Here is a 14928-nt window from a genome sequence, read left to right as displayed (position 1 = left end):
TGAACAAGGAAACAGACAAGGGCATGTGGATATTCAGTTTTCCCAGCATCATTTTTTAAAAGACTGTCTCTTATTGTTTGGCTGTAGATGCAGAGATTTATTTCTAGGCTCTCTATTCTGTTCCATTGATCTATGTGTCTGTTTTTGTGCTAATACCATAGCATTTGACAGACTTGAAATTCCCTTCATGATAAAAACTCTCAATAAATTCAGTAGAAACTATGCCCAATGTGTATATCTCTATGTGTTAAAGACCACGTTGGAAAAACATAGGCAACATCATACCGATTAGGAAAAGTCGAAAGGTTTTCCTTTAGGATCTGGAATAAGAGAAAGATGTCACCCACTTTCATCACTTTTATTCAACATAGTACTGAAAGTCCTGGCTATATAAATTAGGCAAAATAAATAAAGGAAAGACATCTAAATTGGAAATGACTTCAGCAAAAAACCCATTAGAATTTATGAATGAATTTAGTGGTTTCAAGATACAAAGTAAAGTCAAAGTACAAAAACCAGTAGTGTTTCTATACTCTAACAGTGAACTATCTGACAGTGAGATCAAGAAAATAATCTTATAATAGCTACAAAAAAGATACGTAGAAGTAAATTTAACAAAGGAAGTGAAATATCTCTACCATAAACGAGTAATGAAAGAAACTGAAGAAAACACAGACAAATGGAAATATCTCCCGAGGTCACGGACTGGAAGAAGTGATATTATTAAAATGTCCATACTACACGAAGCGATCCACACTTTCAATGCTTTTGCTATCAGGGTTCCAATGCATTGTTCGCAGTGGAAAAATCAATCATAAAGTTTGTGTGAAACCAAAACATAGTTCCAATGGTCAAAGTAATCTTGAGTGGAAAGAATAATTCTAGAGACATTGAACTCTCAAATACCAAAATGTTCTACGAAGCACAGGGCATCGGTGTTTGCTACCTGCTGTCACCCAAAGGAGAAATTAAAGTGTGATCAGGAAGCCCTAAGTTGGGCTCCCTCTGCCTAAAGGAACAGAGAACGGATGATTCTCAGAGGAGTACATTTCTGCAGGACTCTCCAGGCTCTTTGAAAAGGCACTTCTGAGTTGTAAAACTAAAGCTTTAACAAATTTTACACACATCTCAAGGGGCAGACAAAGCTTTTACAAGTTTTCTAAAGTGGTGGCTCTGAGAAAAAGGCCTGACTAGAGTTCAGTCCTAGTGAGCAAGCACCACCACTGAGTAAGGCAGGGTCAGATCTTTTGCAAATGGGAAGAGAACCAAGAGACAGAGGGGGAAGTAAAAACAATCAAGTTGTGTTATGCACATGTACCAACTCCCCATGCAATGAATGTAATCATTAGGTGCTACAGACATGGACTCAGAAAATTAAAACTTTGTTTTCTAAAAGGACGTGGCCCTGCAGCACTAGCCTGTGACACTGCTTGGTGGCTCAGGGACCAGAGGTGGCACAGGCCAGAATACACACAATCTTGAGAACCTTGAAGTAGAGCTCAGACTGTTTTCTTTAGCCTTAAGTAATCATTGAGAGATTTTAAGCATGAGAACAAAATGATCCAACATAAATTAAAGGAGTAGGGACATTTGCATATTTTTATAAAAGAAGAATTGAAGAAGCTAAGGCAGGTCAAAAGAAGCGTAAAAGAATGCAAAGAGAATTTTCTTGCTTGGTACTTAAAAATCTACCATATGGGTGTTTATTATTCCCACTTTCACATGATAAATCAAAGACTCAGAGTGTTTAAATATCCTTCCCAAATGTTACATGCTTAGTATATGTGGGCAGTTTTCAAGCTCAGTCTGTCTCTGAAGAGCCCAAGAGCTTCTCACTTGGCAATGGGGTTTGGAACCAGAGGCCACCGAAAGAAAATGCTGTGGGTCTGCTTTGTGGGGGACAGAGTGGACCTGGCTGATGGGCGTGGTTATTCCCGTCATGCCACGATGGTGCAGGGGGCTCAGGAGACAGTGTCACTGGCAGCTGGATTGAGATGTACGTCAGCTCCTTCTAAAAACATACTCCTGGGATCATGGCCAACGTAAGCTTCTTTTGGTTTCCTAGATTGAATGAGATAATGCACATAAAACAGCTTTACAAACTGTGAAATTCTAAGAGATGAAGGCTATTACTTTCACGTTAAAAGAATATAAATTGTTTATAAGTCACTTTCCATTTTAAGTGCAGTGGGGTGGATTATATTCAGTGGAGCGCATCATGAATTATGTATGAAGTGAGGGATTTCTTCCTGTTGTATAACTATGGATTTTCATACTTTTTGAGCTGTCTGTGAATATCTCCAAAACTGTCTTTGAAATCCAAAATATTGCCTTGAGAAAATATCTGCTTAAAATATGCGTCATTTGGAATATTTTGTGTTGCAAGTTATGGAAGACTCGAGTTGTTTTAAACAACCAAGTTAATGTGCTGGCTTTTGTAACCAAAGACCTGGCAGCAGAGAATGTGTCGGTCCACATGCACCAGGGCCAAGCTGCCTCCCCTCCCTCTGCCGCCTCACCTGCTGATTCCATCCCAGTGCTCCATGCAGCTCTGCTCCCAGCCCTCTCCTACTCCGGCTCTCCGAATGGGAAGACACCTCTCCCAGGACATTCTTCATGGAAAAGAAGACTTCTCTGCCCAGAAGCTCTTAGTCCACACCCCACACCTTGTTTTCTTTTGGTTTCTTGATGTTCCTTGCAGCAACAGTGTGGCCAGGACGTGGTCTCCACCAGCTGGCACAGGGCAGTGTACCTATCCCACTCCCACCCTGCAGCTATTTCTGCATTGCCGCCCCTTGGCCCACATGGCTCAGTGGGCCCCTGAGGGGACCATCCGGGAAGCAGGCATCTCATTCCCTGCAGGCCCCACTCTGAGTCACTGGTAGCTGCTTTGCTGGGTTCTGTTGGAAACACACCCGTATCCACTCAGCCAGTTTCGCCACATACACCACTTTCCAGGCCCCTTTCTTTTGAGTTACTTTGAAATACATTGGGTTTTTTTCTCCAATAGGTTTACTAAAGACTCATATTTTCCTGAAATTATTATGTGGTTTAGTCAATAGCCTATCATTTTGTTTAGTTTAGTCTGGAATTGGACTTGAATCCATTCCAGTATAATATGAAATGAAGATTCAAGAAAGCTCTTTTTTTTTTTTTTTTTGGTACCGGGGATCGAACTCGGGTCCTTGCACTTGTGCAGCAGGCGGCAAAACCACCTAGCTAAATCCCCGGCCCGAAAGCTCTTTTCTTTAAAACAACTTATTCTGATGTTCTGAGTTCTCATTGCCCATTATCCTTTATTTAAAAAAATTTCCCCTTGTGTTGAGTTATATCTTAGAGCATTGTTTTGCTCTCTTTATTCCCTTTGTTTAACCACAAACAAAATTGTGTTTAACTACTAGTCAACTTTTTAAAATTTTTGAACTTGCTTTCTTTTAAATATAAATATAAGATATTTGCCTGGCAACCTTTAAGTTAAGTACTCACAAGATAATGTCTCCTTGCTGTGCCTGAAAAGCTCCATCTCATATTTGTTCTATTTCCTTGTAGAAATTTTCAGCATGTTAATATACACATACATAAAAACATGAAGAAATTTTCTTCCACACATTTATAAACTATTTACAATTGTAAAAATCTTTACATTTAATAGTATCTGAAGACTAATTCTATGTCAGCAAGTGAAATCTACTTTATTCTTCAGCATGGCTACAAAGTATGTGATGTTTATGGATGTGCCATAGATGATTTAACTGGTAGTCCTCAAAAGGAAAGTTTTAGGAGTTGATTGCTTACATGTAATGCTGAAGGGAGTATCTATCTATGCTTTTGATGTATTTTTATCCAAGTGCAAGTAAATTGGCCCCATATGTTACTGCAAGTGGGCAGCTGGTCACAGGGAGGAGAAAGAGAGAGAGAGAAAGAGGGAGAGAGAGAGAGATTGGAGAGGGTGGAAACACCAGCACGATTTTGTTAGTTTGAAAGCAGATGCACAGTAGTAATTGATGTTGTGTGGGCAAGCAGCATTAATCCTAAGCTAGAATTGGGAAAAGCCAAGATGCGAGAAGCAATCACATGCTTCACCCAGCTAATCCACCCGAGGCTTGGGGTTGAAGGAGCAAGAAAACCTCAGAGTGGAGCCGCAAAGGCTGTGGCTGCCTTTTGCAGATGCCAAAGCAACATTTCCTTCTCCTTCTTGCAGTGAAACACTCTCAGAAAAGAGCAAGCAGAGGTTCATTGAGCTGGGGAAGTCCAGACAGAATGGAGAACTGGTGGTGCATCAGAATGAGGTGCTGTGGGGATGCTCAGCATCCCCTTTGTTTTTGAATCTTTTCAACGAAGCTGTTTCCTGGTGATATCACAGTGAATTGTTGGGGAAGATGTGAGATTTGAAGCTTGGAAATTTGGAGATCCCTCTTTAGAAAGTGAGTACAAAGATTCAGTTTTCAGAATCAGATGTGCATGTGGGTGCAGGGCCTTGGGGGCCCAGGGGAGACAGCCTCACCTCACGGGCAGTGCCGGCCCCTGTGGTACGAGGACTGGAGCCTGACCTGGGCTCGCCCTCTCCTTGCCTGCCCAGGGCCACTTACTGCTCTTCACTGCCCTCACGGAGTTCGCCTAAATCCACTCTGGGTTTCAACTGAATAAGCCAGGCTTTCATCACTGAAGGTTGTCATTTGCCTTCTTCTATTCCAATATCATTGAGGGAAAAGCAAATGGGATTCTGATCAGTAGCTTCTTTACACTAGGTAAGATGGAAACTGTGAGAGTCATCTATAATTTCGTACCAACTCAAGGCATGGACGGAAACTCACAGATAAAACATCTCCAGGGTAAAACACACTTAGGAGATTATATGTGAGGTGGAACTGTTCCAAAGGGAAACAAGAGAACCCCAATCCTATTAGGGTGGCAATCAATTCTTCTGAAAAATGTTAATTGCTTAGAATTACATTTAATAACTGGTGTACTTTTCCCACAATATACTTTGCTCTGCAAAAATCATTGAGACGGCAGTATGAATAATGCCTACCTGTTTTTGACGTCAAGAAGCTTGAAAACTCCTATTATTGATATCTTTGAGTGGCTTGATAAATTTCTGAGGGAGATAAAACTTATAAATCATTCACTTATTTAAAGGATTGATGCACCTCTCATTTTGTTTGTTTGCTTGTTTTTGCTCATTTTTGTGAGACAAGGTCTCAGTAGGTAGCCCAGGCTGGCCTCGAAGTTACACCTATCCTCCTGCCTCAGCCTCCTGAGTGCTGGGGTTACATGTGTGTGCCACCAAGTCCTGAGACATAGCTTTCATTTTAATGGAAGATTCCCAGTAGTACCTACTGTACACACATATTACACTACATCCTGGAAATTTGTGTGCCTTAAAATTCATATGTTGAAACCTAATCACAACATGGGCAATTATATGCATAATTTCATTCAACTTTTTCACAGCCCTGTTATTAAACCCATTTGCAGATGAAGGAGAGACTCAGAGAAATTGAATATTATTCTAAGAATTATGTAGCAGTGCAGTGCATACTTTCATCCTAACTTGTGAATCCAAGGTACATCATACATTCTCCTTAGTTTCTCCATCATAACCTCTCAAACAGTAGAACTTCATAAATTATGAGGAAACTGAGGGGAACTCCATTTAAATCAGTATAATAATCCAATAATAGGTCTTCTAAAAAGAGAATGGAGTTGTGTCACGTGAAAATTGGCCAACAACACATCATTATGTCATGGGAAGTATGAAATATGAAGTATTACATCTCCCAACCTGTTAACTGTATGATACGCCGAGTTCTTGTTCTCTAGAAATTGATGAATGAGTTCTAGGAACGACGGAGGTTAAGGGTAAGAAGATATTTATTGATAAGAAGGCTCCTGAGGGGCAGGAGGGGTCCTGAGTGGGCAGCCGGGGACCCCACTTTACAGAGGAGTTTTACAGGGCTAAACCCACATGGGTACAATGTGGGCCACAGCCGTGATCATCCAATAAGGTTACAAGTGCAGTCACTTAGGTAACGGTGGTCCAATTGGGAAGCGAGTCAGGCAACAAGCTCGGATGGAAAGAACAAGGAGCCTCCTAGGGGCGGTGGGTCCAGAGCTCTCTGGTCACCCCCAGGGTGGTCGATGCCTGTCTAGACTTCACTAAGCCCATTTCTTTGCAGACGTATGTGGGTCTGGTCATCTTGTCTCCATCTTGAGGCCTGGTTTTCAGCTGATGTGCAGCTGTGCTGTGTTTCACCTTGTCCTGGCCCTCCCGAGGACTCAGCCCTATCCGACTGCCTGTAGTATGTCTACCTAGCTCATCTATCTATAATAATAGGGTGCTTACTTTTATGATTTTTGGTTTATTATAACGTGAGAGTAAAATTAAAGGACCAATAATGCATCTCAAATATATGTCTTCTCTGCCACCCCCAATTTTAATTTTATTATGTACCATTATACATGCTATGAATTGATTATGTAGGTGTTAATCTCTTGGTTAGCTTAGTGTTTATTGCACGTACGCCTGTTCCACGTGCCCTCCACAGGGTGATCTGCCTCCCCTTGGCTAATTCATATATTTTTAGGCCGGTTCCCTTTATCAGATGGAGAGCTGACAGGCTATCCCAGAAGTCACACGAGGGAATTTGGGAGCTCAGACATGGAGCATGGGTTAAGCCCACACACAGAGAGGCCTTTGAGGGATAATTACAATAGCTTTCACTAAATTAGCAAGACAAGGCTAGCATGCTGGGTACTACCCTTTTCTCTTGATTGTGGCAATATTTCGAACCAATGCCCTGTAGTATACAAGATCTGATAAAGAACTATGGTGAAAGTTTAAATTGACAAAAATTATTGCAGTAAAAGACATATTGCCACTAATCTCCCTCAACTCCTCCTCGTTCCTAACACTCCTCTTTTGTCATTCTTGACACTGTTTGGAGCAGCCCTGGAGGCCCTCTGTCATGAGGGTCTTTAGTTGCTCTGTCCTGGTTGCCTCCATGTCATGAATCGACCCAAATGTTTACCACTCGTGGTCACCTTTGCTTTGGAGAAGAGGCAGAAGTCACACGGTGCCAGATTAAGTGAATAATGTAGCTGAGGACACACCATAATGTTTTTATTTCATAGAAATTTCCATAAATATTTTATCAACAAGGGTGATCAAAAATACAGTGAATGTTCAAATTAAAAATTTATTACAGTAAAAGTCACATTGCCATTAACCCCTCCAAACTCAAAATATGCTCCCTTGCTTGGAGCCTACTTGTCGCATTGCTCTTGGCAATGTGTCTTTTACTATAATAAGTTTTTAAAATTTAAACAGTAACCATATTTTTCAATCTTCCCTTGTGTGCAAATGTCAGAGTATTCACGGTGATAAAGTGTGCTGGATATCTGAGGATGTAGCTGACACCAACTGGGTAAGGAATGCAAACATGCTGTTGTGAAAGAATGCACTGTTACAAAGATTCCAGTCAAAGCATAGTAAGAGGCAAAGCCATTTCTGATAACTCTCACCCAAACCACCACATATTTTGCCTTGTAATGGAAAAAAAAATACTCCTTTGCAGATGGGATAGCAAATTGCACAGGATTTTGGTAAGATTAAATTCTTAATAATATGGTTTTCCTCTAAACAAACATATTTTCCTCAGCAGTCTTCCATGAGACCTAATTTAAAGTGTGCATCTAAGGAGGAGGCCTTCCAGGTATCAGCTTTCAGGGAGTGTGTGTCCTTGAGGAGCACAGTGAGTGAAATTCTGGAGCAGGAGATGCCCACCGTGAACAGTGTAAACCCCTTTCCCTGGTAAATGATCTACTTATCACTACAACCTTGGAAGAATTACACTCACATCACGGATTCTCTAACAATGAATTCTGAGTTCTAAAAACTATGTGTTATTCATTTACAACAAGGCACAGCATATGCTGTTGTGCAAAGTGCAAGGAATGCCATGTTGTCATACAGGTCACCTGGTCCAGTGACTCCATTCAAACCTATAATTTTCACAATGTCACCACTGCATCATGAGTTTCACTGTCTCAGACATTTCCTCTGCAGAGCCACTCTTCCCCTGACCTTTAGGTTGTTCCCCTTCATGAGCATCACTCTTCAGGGTCGACCCCTCCTGTGCACACAGTGAAGGATGGTGCATAGCTCATCCTTGTCCCTCCACAGGTTTTGCGGTTTTAGGAAAGGGATGCATTGTCTACCTCTGTGTATCTCAAAGCTCCAAACTTTGTCATCATCAGCGTCCAATGAGCACTCAACAAATAAACACCAAACAAGAGGAAGACTGAATTTTATAAGCTAACATCTTAAGTCCTGAAGGCACGTAGCATCAAAAATAGGAGGCAAAATAGACAAATGTGAGTAGTCATACTTCTCCTGCGATATTAATAGGCCTTTAATCTTGTCATTATCCAGGGCATTGTGCCCTTTCTAAGGTGAATCAAGCCTTGTTCTCTATCACAGGATTTGACAGAAACCTTAATTATTTATGTGATACTAGCCTATTATAACATAGCCCATTGCTCATGTCAAGTGTATTTAGTAATAGATATGAATGTCCATTTTCCACTGGAAGTAGACACCATGTTCTGGGGACACAAGCGAAAGATTAAGAAGGCATAATCGTTGGGATTTTTGATATATTCAGATATATAGCAGCCCCAAATTACCCTTGAAGTATGCTATAATTGCGTTCTCTTCTATAATAATTCTATTGTGCATGTATTGTAAAAATCTTAAATGATAGGAGGAGATAGCTGCACAAGCAGATCAATTTAACTCTCTTGTATTTTTCCCAGTTGTTGACTATCTTAGTCACTTTGTCTTCACTGGAACACAATATCTGACATTCATAACTTAAAGAGGAGGTTTATTTTGGCTCACAGTTTGTAGAGGGTTCAGTCCATAGCTGGCTCCAGGGAAGGGTGGCCTGGCAGAGGAGCATGGCAGAGGAGGCTTGTTCATGGCAGGGCGACCAGAAGCAGAGAGAGGGCAAGGGAGATGAACCTTCCAGACCTGCCCTCAGTGACCATATCCTCCCAGCCGGCTTCACCTCTCAACATCACATTTAGCTATAAACTCATTAGTAGATTAATTCACTGATGACTGCCACACCTCCATGATCCAATCACCTCCCCAAAGACTCACCTATGAGTATGTGGGGCTTTGGAGGACATCTCGATATGAACCGTAACAGTGACCCACTCCTGTGACATGGAATAGTAGATAAGCAACACCAGCCATTCTGGTGTCTAGGAGCCTCTCGCTGGCCACAGGAAGCCATATTTGAGTCTGGGGAGAGAGGACGTGTAAGTAGTGAAGATGTGGAGGACTTCCAGGCAGCAGGGTCATGTGAACAAAACCGGTGCAGCTGGTGTACGGATGTAAGATTGGAACCGTGTGATGCAAGAGGGGGCAAATGGTGTAAAGGAGGCAGGAAAGGTGAGGGTTCCTGGTCTTCACTGAATTCAGACTACTCATGAGAGAGAAGATGAACTGGGTTTTGCTGTGAATAACCTCTTTGATATTGGTTACTTAGCCTAAAACAAGTTGGTTTATTTTTTTATAATAGTGTTTCATTTTAGTTTTATGAACCTACATTAATTTTACATATCAGTGGGTTCCGTGCATAAGCGTGCACTGTTGATGAGGCAGAGCATACAGGTCAGTGAGGTAAATCACAGGCATCGCCTCCTCCACGCAAGGACACTGCAATCCAGGCCGCTCTGGTCTTTTTTTCCCATTTAGTTTACTGGCACATTTTAGGTGCACAGTACAGTTACATTCATCATTGGGATCTTGTACCTGTACACGATGCATCTTGGTTCTTATTTTTTTCCCCATTCCCTGTGCTCCCTTCACCCCCTCCACCCTTCCCTATTTACAAAGACTTTGTTTCCATTTTTTTCCTTTTCTCATATTTTTTCTTTTCCCTTCTTTCCTTTCCCCTTCCCCTCCCACTTCCCCTACCCCTTTGGATCTCTTCTTCCTACTTCACATTATCAATTATACCATTTGAACTTTGTTTACACTTTTAGTTTTTCACACCAGAGAAACTATTCGGTATTTACACATGTGTGTCCTATTTATTTCACTTAAGAGTATGGGCTCAATGTGCATCCATTTAGCTATAAATGTCTCTAATTTTCATTCTTTATGGCTGAGTAGTACTCTACTTTATAAAAAAAAACCCCACATCTTCTTTATCCAGGCTCCAGTTGATGGGCAGTTGGGCTGTTTCCAAGCTTTAGCTATTACCAACTGTGCCGCTGTAAACATGGGTGCACATATACTGCTGTGGTATGATTCTTTTAATTCTTTTGGGAAGATCCCCAGTAGGGGAATAGCTGGGCCAAATGGGACCTATAGTCCTAGTTCTTTGAGGTATCTGCATATTGATTTTCACAGTGGTTGCCCCAGTCTGCACTCCCACCAGCAGTGGAGAAGTGTTCCTCGTTCTCCACACCCCCACCAGCATTTGTTATTGGTTGATTTCTTGATAGCAGCCATTCTCTCTGGGATGAGGTGGAATCTCAGTGCTGTTTTCATCTGCATCTCTCAAATGACCAGTGGTATTGAACATTTTTCATATGTGTATTTGCTGCTTTTACTTCTTTGTCTGAGAAATGTCTGTTCATTTCTGATGCCCATTTTTGGATTGGTCTTTAAATTTGGGAGGTCTGATTTTTTAAAGTTCTTTATATATTCTAGATAGTAGACCTTTGTCTGAGGAACAGTTGGTAAAATGTTTTTCCCACATTGTAGGTTGTCTCTTAGCTCTGTGGGTGGTTTGTCTTTCAGTGCAGAAACTTTTTAATAAGATGAGATCCCAGTTGCTGATTCTTTATGCTAGTTCCTGTGCTACTGAGGTTTTGTTCATAAAGTCTTTTCCTATGCCAATGTCTTCAAGAGTTCTACCTAACTTATCTTCCAGCAAGTTTAGTGTATCTGTTTTAATATTTAGATCTTTAATCCATTTTGATCTTAATTTAGTGCATGGTGATAGGTAGAGGTCTACTTTTAATCTTTGGCAGGTTGAAATCCAGTTTTTCCAACACCATTTATTGAACAGGCTATCTTTCCTCCAATGAGGGTAGTTGGCTCCTTTGTCAAAGGTGAGGTGGCTGAATATGGCTGGAGTTGTTTCTGCATCTTCTAATCTATTCTATTGATCCTTGGGTCTGTTTCTTGGCCAGTACCATGCTGTTTTTATCACAGCAACTTTGTAATATAGTTACAAGTTGGGGATTGTGATACCCCCAGCCATGTCTCTGTTGCCTAGAATGGCTTTTTCCATTCTAGGTCTCTTCTGGTTCCAAATGAATTTTTGGATTCTTTTCTCTAGTTCTGTGAAGTATATTGTTGGAATTTCAATTGGCATTGTATTAAATCTATATAATAGTTTTGGAAGTATGGCCGTTTTCACTATATTGGTTCTTCCTACTCAGGAGCAAGGGATGTCTTTCCACTTTCTTATATCCTCTTTGATCTCTTTTTTCAGACTGCTGTAGTTTTCAGTGTAGAGGTCTTTTGCTTCCTTTGTGAGGTTGATTCCTTGATATTTCAGTTTTTTGGATGCTATTGGAAAAGGAGTTGTTTCCTTAATTTCTCTCTCAGTGAGTCTGTTATTTGTGTATAAGAAGGCATGGAGTGTTTTTTGAGTGTTGACCTTGTATCCAGCTACTGTACTGAAGCTGTCAATTAAGTCTAGAAGTCTTTTTGCGGAGTTTTTTCTGTCTTCTATGTAAAGTATCATATCATCAGCAAATAATGACAGTTTAACTTCTTCCTTTCCTATCTTTATTCCTTTTATTTCTTTCTCTTTTCTTATTGCTGTGGCTAATGTTTCCAGAACTATATTGAACAGGAGTGGTGATAGTGGCCATCCTTGTTTTGCTCCTGATTTTAGCATGAAAGTTTACAGTTTTTGACCATTTAGTATGATGTTGGCTGTTGGTTTTTCATAGATAGCCTTAATCAGGTTAAGATAAAGGGCTTCTATTCCAGTTTTCTGTAACCCTCTTGACTTTAAAAGTAGCACCTTGTGAACCTCCATGCCACCATCCGCAGAGGGTCAGTCTCAGTGCATAGAGAATAAATTCATGAGTAAGTCAGAAGCTCACATCAGCTGCCAAAATCTCCAGGGAAGTCAGGTCTGTGTATGAAAGCAGAGGAACGGGTGACACCGGGACACGTGACGCTGATGCTGCTGGCCAGGGGTACTCTGCAGTTCGGTCACCGTGGGAGGGACCAGCTGCAGTGTCAGGGAAGGGCCCTTAGCCATGTGCATTTGACCCCACATTTTAGCCCAACCGGTGAAGGTCTTGGAGTCCGTTTCTCTTTTGATCAAATCTCAGCCCTTATAGCATCCTGTTGGTGTTCTTCCCATGGCTGCTTCTCCTGGCTCTCCTGCCATCTCCCCAAAACAGACTCTGGGAGGTGGGGCTGGCTCATGCCACTGGCAGTTTGAACTCTCTTACTGCACAGTTGCTGAGAAGCTGTACCTTTTTAGAGAAAATGTCTTAATCTAAATTCTAGCAATTTCCCACAAAATCAGTAATTTTGAGGCCACGAAAGTGGCTCTTGATTCCTGCCATGACTCATCTTCCTCTATGCTGGTGCTGGCTGGAGTATGGGCCTTGGAGTAGGCAGCTGGACTCCAGTTCTGCATCTGCCTGTGGCCTCAGGACCGTGGCTCTGCCACACTCCCAGTTTTCTTGTTAGTAAACCGCACGGAAGTGGAGGGAGAAGTGAAGTGAGATTTACAAAATGCTTAGAACAGTATTAGAACCTACATCTTACAAAAGTGTTCGTGTTATCAAAGATGTGCCCTCTTGTTTTTCAGAAGTTTTGGTTCTAAGCTAATTCTTAAGCAAGTGGCATTTTCTTCACACTATCTTAACAGGCAAGGACTTTACACATCTTATGTTTAACCCTTAGCAGAGTCATAGAACTCAGCTCACACTTCTATTTGTATATGTGAAGAATAAGCACTTTCTCTATTTTGTTGATAGTTGACTTTGTCTTATTCTTGGGTCTTCAGTCATGGGAAAGAGGGGCAAACCAGCTAATATCCAGTCTGTGGATCTAATAGGTTAAGGATGATTTATAAGTTGCCTTTAAATGTCCTTTTTTAAAACTGTTCGCTTATTTTTAAAATTAAAAAAAAATTTTATTAGTAGTATACGTTTGCAGTACATGATTACGTTCATTTTGGTGAGTTGGTACATGTACATAAGATCTTCGTTCTTTTTACTTTCCCTTCCCCTCTCTCCCTTGTCCCTCCATTTCCTGGTCCCCTCCTCATTTGGAAAAGTTGTTCTTTATTTGTGCTTCAGGCCTCTCATGTAAGAGAAACCATGTGATACCTATGCTAGTGTGAAAAGAGTCTTGGATGGGTAAAGGCAAAATGTTCCAGTCTCCCTCCCTGGGGCCGAGGTGGAGCATGGGTGGATGGAGAAGATGTGGCTTGTCCCCTGGATCTGTGACAAGAAGGACATTCAGGTGTCCTGGCTGTACGGGCTGCTCATTCCTGGGCATTCCCAGACATTGTCTCTTGTGCGTTACACGGCTGTTCCCTCGAGTGCCCTGGGCTGTCCTTACTGGCTCTGAGAGCCACTGGTTAAAATTTCAGGAATTTTGTAACTTACCTGTAAACCAGTTAGATCATGCTTAAATGAAAACTTAAATGGTATAAACCTACAATGCAGTGGAGTGTATGAAAATAGAGGTAAAAAACATCTACTTCCCCCGAGTTTGGCATTTTCCTTCCCTGACATTACCCTCTCTTCCCTTGTTCCTGTTTGGTGAATTGCATTCTCATCCTTCTTGTTAATATTACTAAACTCTCACTGCTTTTATTTTACATTTAAGCTCAACATTTAATACTCAGAAGGGTTTCAGAAACTTTAGAACAAACCTTAAAATGTGGATTCTATGACATATTATTACTAAGAGCTTGTATTACTTAATAATCTCACTAATAGAGCTGTCCTAGTAAGCCCAAGCAAGGGCTATGGGCCTAATAAACACACTCTATAGGATGCCTGTGTGTGTCCTGCATCTGCCCACTGTTGTACTGAGAGAAAGCGGAGGCATTCGGTCCATAGCTTCCCTGGGGTTGACAGGCATCTGTCTGATGCCAGAACCAAAGCACGGGAATCACTGTTCCTATCCTGTGTGAGTCGCCCTATGCGCTCTCTGTGGCTCCACCTCAGCACCCATCGGCCTTTCATTAATGGTCTAACGCAGCGCAGTCTCCCTCACACTGGATTTGTGGTGAGAGCCCCCTTGCTCAAGGGCCTGTGGACTGCAACGCACGACGTAAATGTCAGTTCAAGAGGGATAATTTCATTGGCTAAAGGAATCCATGGCAGAGTCGAGTGCTGTTTCCCATCTTTGGAAACCATTGGCAGACAGTTTTTACAGCACAGAAATACTCTCCTCCTTCAAAGCCCCGAGGACCCAGACCCTGAGAAATCCCAGCTGAGTTGTTCGCAGCCCTGACTTGCTCATAAGAAGTGGATCTGCTTGGTCTCAGCCTTCCTGCCAGGGCAGCCCTTCCTGTGAGAGTGTCACTTCTGGGGTCATCTGCTGGGATGTCCATCGGTGTCAGCACTCAGTAACAACCTTCAAGAACCAAACGAAATACCCAGCAATTCTGAGCAGCCAGGGGCCCAGTCCTGTCCACCCCACCTACCCCATGTTCGGGACCCACCCGTTCTGAGCCCCACATCCTGCCTCGTGATGGGGGAGGCTGCCCTGTAAGAGGCCACTGTGAGCTCTCCTGGGGAAGGGGAGGTGGGCCTTGTCACGGGGGTGGGGAAAGTTCCCCCATGTGGCACAAGACCATCTGGGCCTGATGTAATACAGGTTTCCTTAGCAATGATGTCATAAATACAGGGCGGGGC

The 14928-nt window shown here is 42.1% G+C and overlaps 1 long non-coding RNA gene across 2 annotated transcripts in view; it reads left to right on the top strand.

Annotated features, from left to right (window-relative positions):
- LOC106010576 (uncharacterized) overlaps positions 1-14928 on the top strand; it is a 72002-nt gene that overhangs the window by 16210 nt on the left and 40864 nt on the right. For both annotated transcript variants that reach the window (XR_002387361.2, XR_001184337.3), the window contains exon 2: positions 4202-4424. This is a non-coding gene — a long non-coding RNA (uncharacterized LOC106010576). The remainder of the gene's footprint in view (positions 1-4201; positions 4425-14928) is intronic.

This window comes from Heterocephalus glaber, unplaced genomic scaffold (assembly GCF_053883595.1).
Source record: "Heterocephalus glaber isolate CG9 unplaced genomic scaffold, H.glaber_assembly_v1.0 deba00001579, whole genome shotgun sequence".
Lineage (NCBI taxonomy): Eukaryota > Metazoa > Chordata > Mammalia > Rodentia > Bathyergidae > Heterocephalus > Heterocephalus glaber.
Note: the sequence above shows the minus strand (reverse complement) of the source record. Positions and strands in the feature narration are given on the sequence as shown.